General features: G+C 35.7%; 1 long non-coding RNA gene across 2 annotated transcripts in view; it reads left to right on the top strand.

Moving 5' to 3' along the window:
* LOC106781875 (uncharacterized) overlaps nt 1-15,622 on the top strand; it is a 31,735-nt gene extending 16,113 nt beyond the window's left edge. Inside the window, exons 3-6 of one of the 2 annotated variants that reach the window (XR_011427866.1) lie at nt 349-408; nt 9,963-10,041; nt 14,930-14,997; nt 15,442-15,622. This is a non-coding gene — a long non-coding RNA (uncharacterized lncRNA). The remainder of the gene's footprint in view (nt 1-348; nt 409-9,962; nt 10,042-14,929; nt 14,998-15,441) is intronic. The other variant, XR_011427867.1, reaches the window with a different exon arrangement.
* The last annotated feature ends 946 nt before the right edge of the window (nt 15,623-16,568 follow it).

Consider the following 16,568-nt stretch of genomic DNA (forward strand, 5'->3'; position numbering starts at 1 on the left):
ATGTCCAACAGAACTTTTTATAAAATAGATTTCCTTTTAATATAATGGCTTAGAGATTTGCATCTGGTTCTAGAAAGACAGCACGATATTCACCTTGCACACCCCTCTTTAGGGCTTACAGTTTCCTAATTTAAAAGGAGACTGGAATGACAGTAGGAAAGGTGGTGATATTATTGTTCTAACTTTGTAATTATTCCATGAGTTATTCCTTATCTTTGATTTTAAAACAAAAATTTTAAAATAATGTAAGTTTTAATGGAAATTATCTTTTGTTGCTAATGTAAACATATTCTTTACACTAAGTTAGAAGGCTTTTATCAGGTAACATGGGCATCTTTTTATCTGCAGCAGTAACAGTTGGCTGGCATTGAAATAAATTCACGGCAACTACAGAGCGCTACAGTCTAGGTGAGTGAATATCCCTAGTGTTGGAGGTTAAGTCCTAGCCTTTGCTGGAGAAGCTTACATTAGAAGTGTTTCTGTAGAAGCACAAGAGTGTGGAGTGGGAGGGTTGAAGTGTTTATGCCTTGTGCTAGTTTAGCGAGAAGGCTTTTTCATCCTCTGTTTGTAAAACTGTGTATTAAGAATTGAAATTTAATGAAACATAAAGAGGCCAAGTCAATCATGAGGCTTTGAGCCTATGAAAGATCAAATAGATGTAGTAGATAAATTCACGCAAGCAGATAACAGGTACATACTCAGTGATGAGGCTTCTCTGTATGCAAAGTGCAGAGCAGGGTGCTGGGGGCAAGTGGAGATGCATGGACCGTTCTCCATGCCCCTAGAAAGCTTTAACATTGTTGAGGGAGACAGTATCTAAACCCATAAAGCATCAAAACCCCAAACAGTGAGCACGTGCATAGTAAAGATGTATTTAAAAGGCATCTAAAATAGATTTTTGCATATAAGCAGCCGAACAATATAGCATACAATAACATCTTCTGAAATAAGAGGGATGTCAAATGTAATTCTAAACACTTAGGAATTTCAATTTAAATTCCTTTTTTTTGTGGAAGAAAACAAAAGCTGTCCTCCAGATTTTTTACACTCTCCATCATTTTTTAGTGCTGCACTTCATCATCATCAATTTGTTTCCCTTTCAATTTACTAGGGCTTGTCTGGTTCTCAAGTCCCTAGTGGAAAAATGAGTACATGATTATGCTATTTGGAACACTTCAGTAGTGACAGGGAAACTAATGGCAGGAAAGAGTTAATTAATACTGTTCTCTGAGGTTCCTTACTATTCCTAAATTGTTATTTTAGATTTAATTATTTTCCACTATGTGATTACATTCATTTAGGAAATAATTTAAGAGAACTGATGCTTAAAACCTATATTAGCAGACATGTATGAAAGGAAAAATACCAATTCAATAAAGGCTATGATTAAGCACAGAAGAAATAATGAAGACAATCAAGAAAAAAAATCAGAATCTATCATATCATGCAATTTTTTCAAAAACCTATCATGTTCTCTGTGAAAATTGTATCCAGAAATTTCTTCAGTTGTAGCCAGCAAAATGGACAGACTTACGATATAAGCACTGGAATGGAATAGAGTGAGAACTGAGGAGACCAATTTTACGTCTTTCTCTCATCTCTTGTGTGACAAGACACAAATGCTCTCTTGTCCTACAAGATCTTCTAAATGATCTTATAAGAGATCATTTTAATCTCTCTCTCTCTCACTCTCTGCATTCATCACTGTAACATTTGGTATTTTATGCCATTCAGTTTCAAATGTGTCCCCACAAGGTAGGGAAAAGGCTAAAAAAATAGCATTTTATTGGAGGAGCACAAGGCTGTTTTAATACTTTCTTTTGCTGGCGTTCAGCATACACTAATTTCTGTTGAAAAATGTTTATCAAGGGGGCTGCTCTTTGGAGAAACAAGGTTTTGGGGAGACAATGAAAAATTTTTAAAAATCTTATTTCACCCATAAAATTAGGTGTAGATCAAGTGTTATGCCAACAATGGATCTGTTCCCTGTTCTTCTTTCCTTGCAGTCAAGTCTTTAATTCTGTATTTTCTATGTTTGAAGGCAGAGACAACACTGGGCGAGAAGACCTTTTACATTTGGTGTAAATTTAAAGGGAGTCAAGAAAATCAGTCACTTTCGAGCTACATGTAATTTTACACTAAAATGATTTTGTTCACCTTGTGTTGCAGCACGATTAACTTTCAAATTCTTCAACATGTTAAATGTTTATTCAGAAGGTAAAAATAGTATTATATTAATTACAAGGGTATGTTTTTCTTTGGAGCCAGACTGCTTGGCTTTAAATCGCAGCTATGCCACATTCTGTGATCTCAGGCAATTTTCCCAAATATCTGCAGCTCAGCTCTGTGACTGAAAAAAAGGAGATAATAATAATAATAATAACAATTTTCTCATGCTTTCTTTTTTGTTTTTAAAGATTGGCATCTGAGCTAATGACTGTTGCCAATCTTTTTTTTGTCTGCTTTTTTTCTCCCCAAATGCCCCCAGTACATAGTTGTATATTTTAGTTGTGGGTCCTTCTAGTTGAGGCATGTGGGACGCCACCTCAACGTGGCTTGATGAGCGGTGCCACGTCCGTGCCCAGGATCCGAACCAGTGAAACCCTGGGCCGCCCAAGCAGAGCGCGTGAACTTAACCACTCGGCCACGGGCCGGCCCCTCATACTTTCTTATCTGAACATTAAATTAGCGTGGGTATGTGTATGTGTGTGTATGGGAGAGAGAGAGGGAAGGAATGACAAAAAGAGAATTTAGAAGAATACAGACATAGAGTAAGCTGTAAATATCAAATATTACTTTTATTATTTTTCATTATTTACAATATTAATGTTATTTACATATATTACTTTTATTGAAACCCTGTAAAAAAAAAAAAGCACTCCTCAGTAATACGCATTAAATATATCACAATTGACATTGGCTATCATCCTCCAAAGGAGGCTTATTCTGATCATTTTAGTAATCTTTCAATAACATAATCCTGCATTCTATAAATTTGAATTTTTTTATTCTTCACTCCTAGCAATATGTTTGGGGATTGCTGTATTATATTTATATGGATATATACATAAACATAAACTATTATTCTTTTTACAAAAATGAAGCACTTTTTGGCATTAGTCTATATCTTGATATATACATCAATATCTATAAATTCATTTAACAATGTCGACGTCAATATACATTTTCTTTCTATTGTTGGATAACAAATTATCACACATTTAGCAATTTCAACAGTACATGTTTCTTATCATACAACTTTCATAGGCCCGGAGTCTGGGCACAGCTTAGCTGGGCCTTCTGCTCTTGGAATTTTCAAGGTGCTGAGAGGGTCTAGGGTCTCATTTGAGCCTCAAGATCCCCTTCCAGGCCCAAGTGCTTGTTTGTATAATTCAGTCCTTGCCACTGTGCATCTCAAGGTGTTTCTTCAAGATGGCAGGAGAGGCTGATTTCTATCTCTGATCTCGCCACCCTCTATTAAAGGTTTCACCTGATTCAGTCAGACCCACCAAGACTAATCTCCCTTCTAATTAAGTTAAAGTCAACTAATAAGGGACCTTCATTATATCTGCAAAATTCCTTCACCTTTGCCATATGATGTAACGTAATCATGGCAGTGGTAGCCCAGTGCTTTTGCCATGCTCTCTTCGTTAAAAGTAATTGAAAGTTTCCATGTACACTCAAAGGGGACAGGGTCATACAACGTCATAGATCACTGTGTGGTCATCTTAGAATTCTTTCTACCACAACGTTTCTGCAAGAGTGATTAGTCTATTTGAACTTGCTTCTCTGGTTATTGAGTTTCTCACTCTGTTCTGATTCAGCTTCTTTTTCCTCCTAATTTGATTCAGGCTTTTGCCTGTCTGAACACAAAAAATTACACAAGTAAAAACACTGCTACAACATGTGTGCACTGTGCTGATGTGTCAGGCAAGTCTTGGGCGTGTCTGCTTTATGTATGCTTGCCACAGAGTAGAAGATGTACAATAACAAGTAAATGTCCAGCACCTGGAATTATGTCACTTTCATATTAGGTAATTTTAGCGATGACTGTAAATTTTGGACACTTTTTGCCTGACTTTTTTGGTAAGGAATGAATTCAGTTGTTAGGGATTATTAGTGATTTAACTTACAGGCAGACATGTGTTACTATCCTCTCAAGCATCTAGATCAGTTTAATTGAAGAATATATTCAGTTTTCAATGGGCACTGATAAAAAAAAATTTGAAACTACTTATCTGTACAATTCAGATTTCTGAAAACTCTGCAATTCAAACAAGATATGGAAATGCATGCTGAGGTTGACATACCACCAATAAAAATCCACAAACCCTGTATGGCCCTGCGTAGCCATTATTCTCTGGTTATTCTTATTTATTATAAGGATCAAAATGCAACCTTCTAAAACAAATATACAGTCATAAGATTCTACTGTTATCAATGGCAAAGACAGTGATTGAGGTAAATGTTTTGAGTGATACTTTGCTTGATTAAAGAGTCTATTGCTCTGAAAAAGTTTGAAAGCCACAGAAAAGGTTGAACACCGATAGCATTGGAAAGATAGGATCTATAGCTAGTCAAAAAATCTAGGAAACTCAGGGGCCTCATCAAGTAAAACAAATTCAATTATTTTTCTGATGTGACTTTTGGACCTTTTTTATAATCTGACCATATTCACTCAAGCTGAACACAGGACTACTGACATCACCTCTTCCAGTTAAGAGTTCGTGGTACTCAGTTAAGACCCCATTCATGCTCTCCTACAATGACAGATGCTCACCTATCTTGTGTGTCTGAGTGAGCCATATATCTCAATAAATAATTCTCCTACCACCAAGATCTGACTACATGTGTTTTATCACGTAAGGTCAGATCTTTCACGTGTCAGCTATAGTTTTGATTAACTGTAGGCTGCATAAGGTGCATGATCAAAGTTTCCAAACACAGCAGAGTTCTTGCTATGTGCCTCCTAAGGGACAAAGAGTCTTCTCCTGGAATAGAACCAGGTAAAGACCTAAATCTAAACATTCTGAAGTGTTAGGTTTCTCAATGTGTTTTCTGATCTTACTGAGGTATAATTGACATAAACTAAATCACACACAGTTAGAGAGCATAATTTGATCAGTCTTAACATATGTACACACCACAATCAAGGAAAGGAACATTTCCATCAGCCTCGAAAGTTTCCTTGTGTCCCTTTGTAATGTCTTCCTCTACCCACTTCCCCACAGAACTACTGTTCTACTTTCTTCATTACAGAATAACATTTCTGGACATTTATATAAATGAATCATTCTGTAGGTGCTCTTTTGCTTTTTTTTTTTGCCTGGCTTCTTTCACTCAGCTACTTCTTTTAAGATTCATCCATGTTGTGGTGAACATCAATAGTTCATTCTTTTTTATTACTGAGTCGTGTTCCACTGAGTGGATATGAAATGTATCTTGATATGTTTTTGAAATTATACCTTAGAGATAATTAATATAAATATCCATAAATCCACCTGATTATATTGCAATGGCTGCATAGTATTAAATAGCATGGAGACACTATTTAATATCACTTGGTGCAGCAATAAACCTATTAGTACATGCATCTTTTGTGCATGTGGATATTTCGGTAGGATGGATGACAAGAAGTGGAAGAGCTATCTCAAATGACATGCCCTGTTGCATTTAGATGGATATAGTAATATAACTTCAAAAGTTGTAACAATGTACACTGTAACCAATTTTGTATGACACCCCATTTCCCATACTCTTTCTAAAACTAGTTTAATATATAATTTTAATATTTGCTAGTCTGATAGGTTAACAGTCATATTTCATTAAGAAATTCCAGTTTTACTTACTAGTGAATTTGTACAACCTTAATAAATATACCTTTATTTTGTATACTATTTTTAACATTGATTCTTCATATCTTTTTTCCCAGTTTTTGTCCTATGAGATTATTGACTTATTTTTATTAATCAGTAGAAACTATTTTGTGTTCTTGATATATCTCTTACATTATTAGAAATCTTCCTCACTTTATATCTTATACTTAAATGTTATTTACAGTGAGTGCTGTTTTTCATACAGAAATCTGACATTATAGTACAATCTAGAATACTGAGAATTATCTTGATGGAGAAAAGTATTCTCAATTATATTTTTATAAAAATATTCTCCTTTATTTTATTAAAACTTTTATAAACATGGTTTTATTTAGTTACATTATAGTTAGGGGAAAACTTAAGTTTATCCTTTCTATATGAACAACTAAGATTTTTAACACCAATTACTGTCTAATCTTTTCTCAATCATTTGAATAGCCAACTTGTCTTATTCAGAGGTCTTCAGTATTTTTGCATCTGACTTCAGCATCTGGTTCCTTGAAATTATGAAATGGCCTGAGGAATTGAAATGGAAGAAATTCAAATATCTTTTTTTCAGATGATACAATTGTATTAATAAAATACACCAAAAAAGGACCAAATATAAATTAAATGAATTAATAACAGAGAGTAGTAAGGTCACTGGACTTTTAATTATCAAGATACCAAAGTTGATTAAACTGCATTTATAAACATCTGCAGCAGTTAGAAAATATAAGTTAAAAAATATAAAATACAGAGGCCAGCCCAGTGGCATAGTGGTTAAGCTTGCATACTCTGCTTCCGCAGCCTGAGGTTAGCTGTTTCAGATCCCGGGTGTGGACTGACACACCACTTATCAAGCCATGCTTTGGTAGGCATCCATATACAACGTAGAGGAAGATGAACATGGATGTTAGCTCAGTGCCAGTCTTGCTCAGCTAAAAGGATTGGCCAAGGATGTTAGTTCAGGGCTAATTTTCCTCAAAAATAAATAAATAAATAAATAAAATACAAAACTATATATATAGATAATGATTTTAAAAGTGTATAATATTTTATGCAGAATTGGAAAAATGTATTGAAAGATAGTGAGAAAAATTTTCGTAAGTAAATGTCAAGATACGTTGTGTTTTTTATAGGAAGACTGAATATCATCAAGTCAATTCAGCTTTGTTTTGCTTATAAAAACACATAAAACAAAAAGGATATTAAAAGATAGAAAGGATATAGTAATAAAAAGCTGTTGTGGCTTTATTAAAATTAGAAAAATTAGAGTTTGAGACCAAAAACTTTACTAGAGATAAATAGGATATCTACACAATACTAGTAATAATAATAATAAAATGCAAAAAGGATTTTTTAGAACTTGATAAGATGCTTTTAAAATATAAATGAAGGGCCAGCCCAGTGACCGAGTGAAGTGGCTCCGCTTCTGCGGCCCAGGGTTTCGGTGGTTTGGATCCTGGGCAGGGACATGGCACGGCTCATCAGGCCATGCTGGGGCAGTGTCCTACAAACCAGAACAAGAAGGACCGGCAACTAAGATATACAATTGTGTACCAGGGGGATTTAGGGAGATAAAGCAGAAAAGGAAAAAAAAAAAGAAGATTGGCAACAGTTGTTAGCTCAGGTGCCAATCTTAAGAAAAAAAAAATTTTAAACATAAATGAAAGAGCAAAGAGCTAAAAAAATAAGAGACTCTTGACAGAGTAGAAAAAGGAGAGGGCATGCCTTGCCAGAGACCAAAATTTAATATAAACGTATAGTTATTAACATCTATTGGCATTGGTACAAGTATAGACAAATGAACCAAGTAGAAAGTGTCAAACCAAATAACACAGACGTGTAAATTTGGTCCCTGAATCTCTGGGTGTTGCGTGTCTATTACAAAGGGTTAAGTGATGCTGTGATAATTGTTTGTGCGCATGAAAAATTTTCATTGGGCTCCTAACCTTGCACCATACAAAGAATGTTAATTCCAGGTGGAAGTACAACTTTAAAGCTGTGAAAGAGAATGTCCTTTTTTTCAGCAAAGGATCATAAAAAGCTGGGAGAATATATACTGAAAAAAATGGTTACTAAACAATATACACATATACATGTAAAAAACTCAAAGACAAAAGAAAAGCAAACACATAGAAAAAGTATGTGAAAGATATGTACCAGAATTTTGTGAAAGAGGAAACAAACAAAAAACTCAATCTGTGAAGCAATCTTTCAACTCTTTAGTAATCAGAAAAGTAAATATTAGAACCACAATAAGATACCATTTATATCCACGATATCAGGATAAATAAAAGAAATTGGGCAATTCTTACTTTTGTTCCCAGTTAAATGGAACTTTTAATTCACTGCTATGAGGAATAAAAGTTGGTACAACCAATTTGAAAGACATTTTGGGATTTGTTAAAAAAGTTGAGCATTTGCATAACATTGACCCATAGTTCTGCTTTTTTAATATATTCCCTAGAGAAACTCTTATAATATGCCCCAGGAGATATGTACAAAAATATTAATAGCAGCATTATTTGAAATATAAATATTGGAAACAACCCAAATAGGTGTCACAAAGGAAACATGTACATAAAGTGTGGTATTTTAATTCAATGAAACTATTCAGCAATGAAAATTAATAAATACTAACTATATACCTCAATAAAGTTGACTTCAAAATCAAAATTTTAAACAATGGAAGAAAGTTAGAGCAAAGTTGTCCTATTTGTATATAGCCCAGAAATAGGCAAAGTTAAATATTGTAGTATTTAGAGATAAATTTGTGGAAGGTAAAAAGAAGGTAATGATTAGGATAAAACCTGAGGATGATTACATCTGTCGGGGGAGGGTGATGCAACCTGGGAAGAAGCCACAAGGGGTTCTTATGTACTAATAATATTCTACTTCTTGAGTTGAGTTATGGGTACGTATGTCTATGTTTTATATTTTAAAGTTTTATGTCTTTGTTGAAATAGTCTGTCTTTCATTAACATTCTCCATCTTTCTGTTTATCCTTTTTGGATCTATTAATCACAGATATTTTAAAGCCCTTTTTTGTTACTTGTAATATTTTATTTTATTTTATTTTGAGGAAGATTAGCCCTGAGCTAACATCTGTCACCAATCCTCCTCTTTTTTGCTAAGGAAGACTGGCCCTGAGCTAACATCCATGCCCATCTTCCTCTACTTTATATGTGGGACACCTATCACAGCATGGCTTGCCAAGTTGTGCCATGTCCGAACCCAGGATCCAAACAGGCAACCCTGGGCCGCAGAAGCGGAACGTGTGCACTTGACTGCTATGCCACCACCAGGCTGGCCCCAGCTACTTGTAATATTTTGGTCACCTTGGGTCTACTTCTATTGTCTCCTAAATATTTTTTCTCTCTTTTGGATGTTGATCATATGGTCCTGTATATTTATATGACTACAAAGTTTTTAATGAGTCATAGACACTGTTATTAAATGGATCATGAGGGCTCCAGTGGTTTTTCTTCAGAGAGAGTCCACCATTTCCTTTTTTAGGCAGATAGAATGGTGGTTGATCACCTTAATCCAATCAGGAAGTAATGTAGGTTAAAGCTGAATTTAAGATATTTTTCTTTTCTTTGTTTTTTGGTGAGGAAGACTGGCCCTGAGCTAAAATCTGTTGCCAATCTTCCTCTTTTTGCTTGAGGAAGATAGTTGCTGAGCTAACATCTGTGCCAACCTTCCTCTATTTTGCATGTGGGTTGCAGCGATAACATGGCTTGACAAGCGATGTGTAGGTCTACGCCTGGGATCAGAACCTGGCAACCAGGCCACCAGAGGGGAGTGCACAAACTTAACAACTACACCACTGGGCTGCCCCTGAATTTAAGTTTTGATAACATTGGGTTGACATCTGGCTCTCTCCTATTTCTAGGGCTCAGACTTCTACAGTTTGCAATTGAGAACTTTGAAGCTCCTCAGCACTCACACACTCTAAACCTTTCCTCTCTTCTTTCAACATGTTTTTAGCTTAGCTCTAGCATTCTGCCCAGAGCAGCTCTGATATTGGCAAATCTCTTGAAGAACAGAATATTTGTTCATGTAACTACGTAAAGCACTGCTGATTTCTTTCTGTTCCAGTTTTGCTTCCTGCCTAGGACCCACCCAGATGTTCAGCCTCCTGCCTGCATATGAAATTGGTCATTTCTTCTACTAAAAGGCAGGTGCCAATTTTTAGCCTAATTCTGAAAGATTTTTCCCTCACTGAAATTTTAATTTCTTGTCCTCCATTTTTCCATAGCTTTCTGATGTCTTCCAAAATAAGAATTCTTTGATTTATCTATCTTTTCTAGTAATTTTCATGGTAGCATTGACTTGCAATGAACTACTCAATCCTACCTAGAAATAAAATCCTTATTTAAAAAGAAAATACATGCATACATATCTTCCCGAGGAATGACAAAGTTGAGTACATCTTTATAGATCATTTGGGTATCCTCTTTAGAGAAATGCTCGTTAGTGTTTTCTATTGTCCTGCATCCTTTTCTAGTGATTTGCAGTAGTTCATTATGCAATCTTCTCCCACTCTGACTAGACAGTTGTTCTAATTTTAATGTCATCCAATTAGTTGACTATTAAGAAGAGAATTTTGTGTGCTGTTCAAGGAAATTTTGCGTACTATAAGGTTATTTGATATTCTCTTGTTTTCTTCTAAAAGGTTTATTCTCTTACTTTTCATATTTTTGTCTGCGACCCATCTGGAATAGATATTATTATGCAACATGAGGTATGGGTCAAGATTCATATGGTTCCATGGACATTTTTGTAGGTATGAAATATTTCACATTAGAAGATTCATACATTGGAATAAAAATTAACCATAAATATCTGAATAAGAACAAACAAGGATGTCTATATTTTAAAATATAATTATTGAACTTAAAGCTCAGTGAATGTTTTAAAAACTCTATAGGGAATTCACAAAATGAAGTTACCCAAAATACAGAATAAGAGACCAAAAAAAAAGATCTGAAACAGAAGATAAAAAAATATGCAATACAGAGTGAAAAGACTAATTCTGTCTTTTCCAAGGGGATCAAAGGGAATCAATGAAAGAACTGGGGAAGGGGCTACTTGAGGGGATAATGCTAAGAATTTTTCAGATTTGATGCAAGTCTTGGATTAAGAAAACAAATTAGTTCAAGCAGGATGATTAAAACAAGTCTTTATGCAGAGATAGTCTAGTGAAACTACAGTACCTAAAAAAAGAGGGAAAAAGTAGACAAGTTAAGCCAGGAAAAAGAAAAAAATTGGTAACCTACAAAATAATGAAAACAAACTTCTTTACAGCAACAATAACAAAGACAATAGGATGCTATCTTCAAAGTCTTGAGAGAAATGTCAAACTGGAATTATTGTTCCTTAGATACTATGTTGCAAATATATATTTATATCCTTTGGGTATTTTGTGAATAAAGCAAAGACGTGCTTCTATAGAGACACAGCTGAGCCAAACTGGAAAGGGAAGTTTGAGATCGATCTAGAAGACTCCTAGACCTTGAGGTTACTGTGCTACAAAAAGCGTTACAACAACGAAGATGATCAAGAAGGACCGCAAGAGCACAGACAGGGTCATGGGGAAGAGCCAGATCCAGCTGGATCCCCAGGCCCTGCAGGACAGAGACTGTCCGAGGACTGTTATCTCCGTGAATGGGATTGAAGTGAAACTCTCGCTCAAGCTCACCAGAAGAAAGTTGAGCTTGAAAAGAATGCCTTCCTGGAAACAGACGGGGGTCTTCAGAGTCGGGATTGCCGCGTTCACCAAGAGTGAGAGATCCAAGGTGCCCATGATGCACCAGCACCTGGAGGAGACTGGGCAACCGGGCGTGGAGGAAGTGAGCATCCAAGGCGTGTCCGGAGTGACCACGAACACCCAGGCGCTGACGGGAAACTTTGACGTCAGTAACAAGGATGTGTCTGTGATGATGAGAGAGAGGGACATCAACGCCATCTCGCAGGGATGCCGAAGTTCTGCTTCCACGAGCTGCGGGAGCCCCTCTTCATCGTTGAGTTCCAACCCAAGTTCCCCGAGGGCATCGCTCTTTCAGACCCAGTTGCAAAGGAGAGCTGCCTGCTGAACTTGCTGCTGTCGCTCCTAGAGGCCAAGCTGCTGACTTTTCTCTTCCTTCTGAACCTAGGGAGGCAGAAGAGGAGACGGTGAATAAGATGTCGCAATGGTCTCCAGCCCCAGGCTGCTCAGAAAAGAGAGCAAACTCCCTGCTAACTGCAGCCAGCCCACTTCCATTACCGACAGCTAGTCCCTCGAGCTCATGTCCCAGGTCCAGATGCTTCTCTACCTTCCGGAGCTGGAGGCCATCCCCACCCTGAACAGCAAGAGACAAAGCATCTTATTCTCCACCGTAGTCTAAAGGCCCATCTCCGTTTCCAAGAGACCGGCAGAAGGACCTGGAAACCTCCCAGCAAAACGAGTCATCCACAGATCGGCAACTGAACCTTCTTGAGGAGCAATTGGGCCATCTCCAAGGGCTGGACCATCTGCCAAGAGACAGTCATTCAAGACAAAAGGCCAAGTGGCATGGGCAGTTCTGGACACCCCCGTGGGTCTGCAAGCTCCCGGCAGGCCTCAGACTGTGGTTTTCCACGCTGCCACCAGAGGGCGCTCCAAGCCAGTCGTCTCAGGGCATGCCTGACTGGGGAATAGACGACGGAAATGGTTTTTATGAATTTATGAGAGTTCATAAGATTTCTACTGGATCACTTGTCAAGATGCACCTTCTCAAGGGAGAAGGGAACACGACCAGATAACCCCGACTATCGTGTCTTGAATAAACACTGCAGCTGCTTTACTTAAAAAAAAAATAGTAGATGAAATGTACATATTTTCAGATAAGCAAAGACTGCTTCACCATTGGCAGAGACTGTCACCAACAAATCCTCATTAAAGACTCTCTAAGAAATACTTAAGAAAAAACAATTACTATCAAAATCTCCTTTCTTTTTTTTTACTTTGTGTTATACTTTCTTATTATATCCCTCTGATGTTTACCATTATATATCTAAACACATTTGAAGATTTCACTTTATTTCCTGTCAAAGCAGGTTGTTAGTCGTGGTCTCTATCCTCCCCATAAAAAAGACAAGAAGGTTCTGTTCTCTCTTAACCATTGCCTTTGTTGCAAGCATCTTGACTTTTAAATCTAGATTGTTATCAATTATTTTACGTTATGAATCAATATTAATCTAGAATTAACTCTATTAATGATATATTTGGGCAATATTATTTCTTACATTTCACATTTTTAAATCTTGAATTAAATCCTCTTTCCTTTGGCTGTAGGGAAACATGGAGTAATCTCCTAGGGAAAGCCACTGGGTTGAATTTTTTTTACTCTCCAACATTGAAACCAGTTTGGCTGTGTATACAAAACTCCATTCAAAATCTTTTTACCTTTAACGATATCGCTGCATGGTTGTTTGGAATCAGGTGTTGCATGTGAGAATCTTCATGCTAATCAGATTCTTTTCACTTTTTTTCTCTCTGAAAAATGAACGTCATTCTTGATTTGCTTAGAGATCTATGTCGTGTTGTAATCTAGGTATGTTGGCACCTTCAGCCTATACAGTGCCCAGTGTGGCCTTTCCATTTGAAGCCTCATGAGTCATGTCACATCTGGGAAATTTTATTCTATAATTTCTCTGTTATTAGATGTTTTTCAGTTTTATCACCTCTGTTTTACATTCAATGCTTCTATAAATCATATCAATTCATGGATTGAATCTCTGCTTTGCATATACTTTTCATACTTTTTGTTCTCTATTTTTGCATATTCTGCTTTACTTATTAACTTTATTTTTTGGATTGTTAAATTTGTCTGTGTTCATTATGTTGATATTAAATTATTATAAATCATATTTTTTACCAATTTTTAATTTTGTCTCATTTACTTCAGTAAAAAGTGTCCCTTTCAATAAATATTTTTTTACTGAGTCTCTCCAAGTATACAGTTTTTAACACTACCAAATATTTAACATAAATGAGTAAATAAAGTGAAAAATAAATAAGTAGACATATTAAAAGAGATGATCCCCAATGGAATAAAATTAGCATAGGATACAGGAAAGATCTTAAAATAAATTCGCTGACTTTATTCTCAGTGGTTTGAGAATATGTAACATGAATATGACAAGAACTTGTATAAAAACACCTAATACACGGTTTCAACAGAAAGTGGGTATTAAGAATGTCACTTATTATTCAAGTTAGCTCTGTTTAAAAATCTACTTTCTCATATGGAAGATGACTTCCTGTTACTAGAAGTGTAACAGAAAACACTGACCAGATATACAAGTATTCTTATAGAAACTCACTAATGTGGCATCAGAGTTCTCTAGCAATTACGTCAGTCTTATAAGTTGCTAGTTTTATATGAGTTTAAAAGGTAGTTCCAGAAAACTTTAAAGGATTGCATGTAATATTAGCTCAACCATTATGGATACTGCTCTATGTCGTATATACAATTACAATAGTAATTATTTATTAATTATTGTCTACATAAACTATCAATATTATATTGAGGTTTAAGAAGTTCTTTTATAAAATTTTTACTGAAATTACACTGCCGGTCATGAACTTCATCATTATCAAGTTCTGTCTAAGTCCCATATTTTCTCTGTGCTTTGGAATAAAACTAAGCAGAGAGATAGACTCCTGCCTCTAAAGAGATATCAACCAGAGTTCTAACAGTCGTGCAAAGGCATTGATGACATTGAAGGGCACTCCATCAAACAAATGCAATTCAAAGGCTGAAGCAGAAGAGTGTTTTCTTTCTTTTAGAAAGAATGAAATGGAAACGAATGAAATGCAATGGAACTTTAGCACCATGAAGATTCAATGGTAATTACGTTTATAAAAATTGTCCTAAAGTACTAAGAAGTTCTCAAGAGTCTTATGAATATTAAAAAGCATTTAATAGTAATGTAACTTAGTTTTAATATTCAGTGCATTTAAAGTCTCTTTCAAATTTCTTTGAAATTTTGTTATCCCAGATATTTGACTCAACCAGAAATCTTACTTATTCTCTCACCAGAGTCGACATTCAAGTGTTTGGAAAAAATAAAAGAAGGAAGAAATAAAAGAAAAGAAAAGAGAGAGAATGTGAGAAGCTTTTCAATTTGGCTATATTTTTTCAAGGGGACTCTGATTTTGGATGATTTATAGTACTTTTTTCTTCTGGCCTCATCAACCATATTGGTACTACCACATAAAGTCCAATTCATTTAAATTACTTGAGTTAGTGAAACTTTTTTCTTTTACTTATTTGTCTACTAATGAAATAATTGTTTGTTGTACATTCTTAATATTTCTTTATATGTATTTTTATTATGCCTTCTCTCTCTCTCTCTCTAACACACACACACACAGGAATGATGAAGTACTCTGCTCTGTGGATAAATTTTCTAAGACATGTATTTCGTTTAGAGTAGTCCAACAGACTTGACAACATTCTACTCCTTCTTTGATAACAAAATGACGGACTAATTAAAAGTACAGAAGAAAAAAGGCATTCCCTCCTTATATTGCTCTTTTCTATCAATACAGGAAAGACGTGGTTTTCCGTGCACTCTTCTCGGTAGCATTTGGGTGGTGAAGCAATCAATGGTCGCAGTTTTTGACAGCAATGCATTATATGGAGAGAGATACTCAGCTCTAATTCTTTACCCTTTCTCCAAGTTTTGTAACTAAATAACCTTTTTAAATAAAATATTGCAACAGTCCTGCATTTTGAGGATGAAAGTGCTGTTTTCTAAAAGGTCAATTCAATCTGGGAAATGTTTTCGGTTTAGACAATCCATTATAAACTGTAGAAACCCGTGCCAATTTTCAGCGCCACTAACAACGGGAAGTAAATTTCAGTCATTCACAGTGAGACGGCAATGTGGTGACATTTGAAGCCTGGACGTGGGGTCTTACATTCATTGTAGGTGACTGACTGCTGTGCGGCAGGGGCCTTTCTCCAACTGCCAGATGAATTTTAGATATAAATGAAAAAGACGATCAGGACGATTTACAAAATGAGTGAGACCCCATCATCGGAGTGACAATATTCTTCTTTTTACAGCAGGCGAAGATTAAAATACATCAAATTAATAAATCCCTAGGAAACCAATAATCTCACATTTGCTGAACAATTGTATCTTCTAGTAGTTATTATCTTTGAATTACAGTGAGCCACTATCTTTGTTTCATTTTCCAGATATATGTCCTTGTCCATCAAAAGCTATGGCAGTTACACTACACAGTCAAGCAATAAATTTATGAAACATTTCTCTGAAGTGCATGCTTGTTTCATAATCCTGATTCCATATCTTTATTTACTTCAAAATATATGGAACTGTCAGCACGAGAGAAGATTACAGCACTTTCTTTGTTTCTTTGCTAGTGTTTTTATTTAACTTGAAAAATAAGCTGCAACACCAAGGGAGTGATGAAATAAAGGATATATAGAGTCATGATGGCATAAAAATAGTAAACACACAACTACAGACATACCGTAAGAAAGATTGTCATATCAAATAAAAGAAAGTTTATATCAGTAACTCACACAGGCAATGCACACACCATCTTAATTAAAACTCCTAGAAAATATAAAATCATATGCAAGAGCTTTAAGATCAGTAGAAAAAGCTTCTCCTCTCTCTGAAATTTCTCATGGTATCATTTGGCTT

Source organism: Equus caballus, chromosome 17 (assembly GCF_041296265.1).
Source record: "Equus caballus isolate H_3958 breed thoroughbred chromosome 17, TB-T2T, whole genome shotgun sequence".
Lineage (NCBI taxonomy): Eukaryota > Metazoa > Chordata > Mammalia > Perissodactyla > Equidae > Equus > Equus caballus.